We start from the raw sequence: 4248 nt of genomic DNA on the forward strand, positions 1-4248 counted from the left end.
CCACTTTCTGAAAGGTAGGACTGGCGGAGAAGTGAATCCAAAGCGACGGGAAGATAGACCCCGGGGGGAAGGGCCGGCTCCTGGCAAGCGGCAGAGCAACCGTGCACAAAATCAGGACTTTTAAAAGTCTGTTCCGCTGAGGGACATCACTCCAGAGGCTAAACCGGGGCGAAGCCCACGCGGGGTCAGCGTGGCCTCAGGTCCCGCAGGGTCACAGAAGGATCGGGGGTGTCTGAGTGTCGCAGAGCTTGCGGGTATTGGAACGGGAAAGCCGGCTACAGAGACAGAGCCGACAGTAAGCTCACAGCTCCGTGTTACCTTGAACCGGTCGCAGGCTTGGTGAGCTTGGAGCGCGGCCGGAGGTCAGGCAGACGGGAGTAACTGGGCGCTGTTCTCTGAGGGCGCACTGAGGAGTGGGACCCTGGGCTCTCGGCTCCTCCGGGCCGGAGACCAGGAGGCCGCCATTTGTATTCCCGTCCTCTGGAACTCTACGGAAAGCGCTCAGGGAACAAAAGCTCCTGAAAGCAAACCTAAGCGGATTACTCACCCCGGCCCCGGGTAAGGGCGGTGTAATTCCACCTGGGGCAAAGACACTTGAGAATCACTACAACAGGCCCCTCCCCCAGAAGATCAAAAAGAAATCCAGCCAAGACCAAGTTCACCTACCAAGGAGTGCGGTTTCAATACCAAGGAGAGCAGCAGAATTCCAGAGGAGGAGAAAGCCAAGCACGGAACTCATGGCTTTTTTCCTGTGATTTTTTTTTAGTCTTGCAGTTAATTTAATTTTTTCTTTTTCATTTTTTTTTCTTTTTTTTTTTTCTCGCCTTCGGGTAAAATTTTTTTTTTAACTGTTACCTTTTTCTTTTTTAACGATTTTTTACTAGTTTATCTAATATATATTTTTTTTCTTTTTTACATTTTTCTTAGGTGTTTTCCTTTTTTAAAAAATTCTTTTCTTTTTTTTTTTCTTTTCTTTTTGTTTTTTTTTTCTTTCTTACTTTTTGAACCTCTTTTTATCCCCTTTCTCCCCACTCACGATTTTGGATCTCTTCTAATTTGGTTAAAGCATATTTTCCTGGGGTTGTTGCCACCCATTTAGTATTTTACTTGCCCCTTCATTTACTCTTATCTGGACAAAATGACAAGACGTAAAAATTCAACACAAAAAAAAGAACAAGAGGCAGTACCGAAGGCTAGGGACCTAATCAACACAGACATCGGTAATATGTCAGATCTAGAGTTCAGAATGACAATTCTCAAGGTTCTAGCCGGGCTCGAAAAAGGCATGGAAGATATTAGAGAAACCCTCTCGAGAGATATAAAAGCCCTTTCTGGAGAAATAAAAGAACTAAAATCTAACCAAGTTGAAATCAAAAAAGCTATTAATGAGGTGCAATCAAAAATGGAGGCTCTAACTGCTAGGATAAATGAGGCATAAGAAAGAATTAGTGATATAGAAGACCAAATGACAGAGAATAAAGAAGCTGAGCAAAAGAGGGACAAACAGCTACTGGACCACGAGGGGAGAATCCGAGAGATAAGTGACACCATAAGACGAAACAACATTAGAATAATTGGGATTCCAGAAAAAGAAGAAAGTGAGAGGGGAGCAGAAGGTATACTGGAGAGAATTATTGGGGAGAATTTCCCCAATATGGCAAAGGGAACGAGCATCAAAACTCAGGAGGTTCAGAGAACGCCCCTCAAAATCAATAAGAATAGGCCCACATCCCGTCACCTAACAGTAAAATTTACAAGTCTCAGTGACAAAGAGAAAATCCTGAAAGCAGCCCGGGAAAAGAAGTCTGTAACGTACAATGGTAAAAATATTAGATTGGCAGCTGACTTATCCACAGAGACCTGGCAGGCCAGAAAGAGCTGGCATGATATTTTCAGAGCAATAAACAGGAAAAACATGCAGCCAAGAATACTATATCCAGCTAGGCTATCATTGAAAATAGAAGGAGAGATTAAAAGCTTCGAGGACAAACAACAACTGAAAGAATTTGCAAATACCAAACCAGCTCTACAGGAAATATTGAAAGGGGTCCTCCAAGCAAAGAGAGAGCCTACAAGTGGTAGATCAGAAAGGAACAGAGACCATATACAGTAACAGTCACCTTACAGGCAATACAATGGCACTAAATTCATATCTCTCAATAGTTACCCTGAATGTGAATGGGCTAAATGCCCCTGTCAAAAGACACAGGGTATCAGAATGGATAAAAAAACAAAACCCATCTATATGTTGCCTCCAAGAAACACATTTTAAGCCCGAAGACACCTCCAGATTTAAAGTGAGGGGGTGGAAAAGAATTTACCATGCTAATGGACATCAGAAGAAAGCAGGAGTGGCAATCCTTATATCAGATCAATTAGATTTTAAGCCAAAGACTATAATAAGAGATGAGGAAGGACACTATATCATACTCAAAGGGTCTGTCCAACAAGAAGATTTAACAATTTTAAATATCTATGCCCCCAATGTGGGAGCAGCCAACTATATAAACCAATTAATAACAAAATCAAAGAAACACATCAACAATAATACAATGATAGTAGGGGACTTTAACACTCCCCTCACTGAAATGGACAGGTCATCCAAGCAAAAGATCAGCAAGGAAATAAAGGCCTTAAAGGACACACTGGACCAGATGGACATCACAGATATATTCAGAATATTTCATCCCAAAGCAACAGAATACACATTCTTCTCTAGTGCACATGGAACATTCTCCAGAATAGATCACATTCTCGGTCCTAAATCAGGACTCAACCGGTATCAAAAGATTGGGATCATTCCCTGCATATTTTCAGACCACAATGCTCTAAAGCTAGAACTCAACCACAAAAGGAAGTTTGGAAAGAACCCAAATACATGGAGACTAAACAGCATCCTTCTAAAGAATGAATGGGTCAACCGGGAAATTAAAGAAGAATTGAAAAAAATCATGGAAACAAATGATAATGAAAATACAACGGTTCAAAATCTGTGGGACACAACAAAGGCAGTCCTGAGAGGAAAATATATAGCGGTACAAGCCTTTCTCAAGAAACAAGAAAGGTCTCAGGTACACAACCTAACCCTACACCTAAAGGAGCTGGAGAAAGAACAAGAAAGAATCCCTAAGCCCAGCAGGAGAAGAGAAAACATAAAGATCAGAGCAGAAATCAATGAAATAGAAACCAAAAAAACAATAGAACAAATCAACGAAACTAGGAGCTGGTTCTTTGAAAGAATTAATAAAATTGATAAACCCCTCTCCCGACTTATCAAAAAGAAAAGAGAAAGGACCCAAATAAATAAAATCATGAATGAAAGAGGAGAGATCACAACTAACACCAAAGAAATACAAACTATTATAAGAACATACTATGAGCAACTCTACGGCAATAAATTTGACAATCTGGAAGAAATGGATGCATTCCTAGAAACATATAAACTACCACAACTGAACCAGGTAGAAATAGAAAGCCTGAACAGACCCATAACCAGTAAGGAGATTGAAACAGTCATTAAAAATCTCCAAACAAACAAAAGCCCAGGGCTAGACGGCTTCCCGGGGAATTCTACCAAACATTTAAAGAAGAACTAATTCCTATTCTCCTGAAACTGTTCCAAAAAATAGAAATGGAAGGAAAACTTCCAAACTCATTTTATGAGGCCAGCATCACCTTGATCCCAAAACCAGACAAGGATGCCACCAAAAAAGAGAGCTATAGACCGATATCCTTGATGAACACAGATGCGAAAATACTCAACAAAATACTAGCCAATAGGATTCAACAGTACATTAAAAGGATTATTCACCACGACCAAGTGGGATTTATTCCAGGGCTGCAAGGTTGGTTCAACATCCGCAAATCAGTCAATGTGATACAACACATCAATAAAAGAAAGAACAAGAACCATATGATACTCTCAATAGATGCTGAAAAAACATTTGACAACGTACAAAATCCGTTCCTGATCAAAACTCTTCAAAGTGTAGGGATAGAGGGCACATACCTCAATATCATCAAAGCCATCTATGAAAAACCCACCACAAATATCATTCTCAATGGAGAAAAACTGAAAGCTTTTCCGCTAAGGTCAGGAACACGGCAGGGATGTCCATTATCACCACTGCTATTCAACGTAGTACTAGAGGTCCTAGCCTCAGCAATCAGACAACAAAAGGAAATTAAAGTCATCCAAATCGGCAAAGAAGAAGTCAAATTATCACTCTTTGCAGATGATATGATACT

This window comes from Mustela nigripes, chromosome 3, assembly GCF_022355385.1.
Source record: "Mustela nigripes isolate SB6536 chromosome 3, MUSNIG.SB6536, whole genome shotgun sequence".
Lineage (NCBI taxonomy): Eukaryota > Metazoa > Chordata > Mammalia > Carnivora > Mustelidae > Mustela > Mustela nigripes.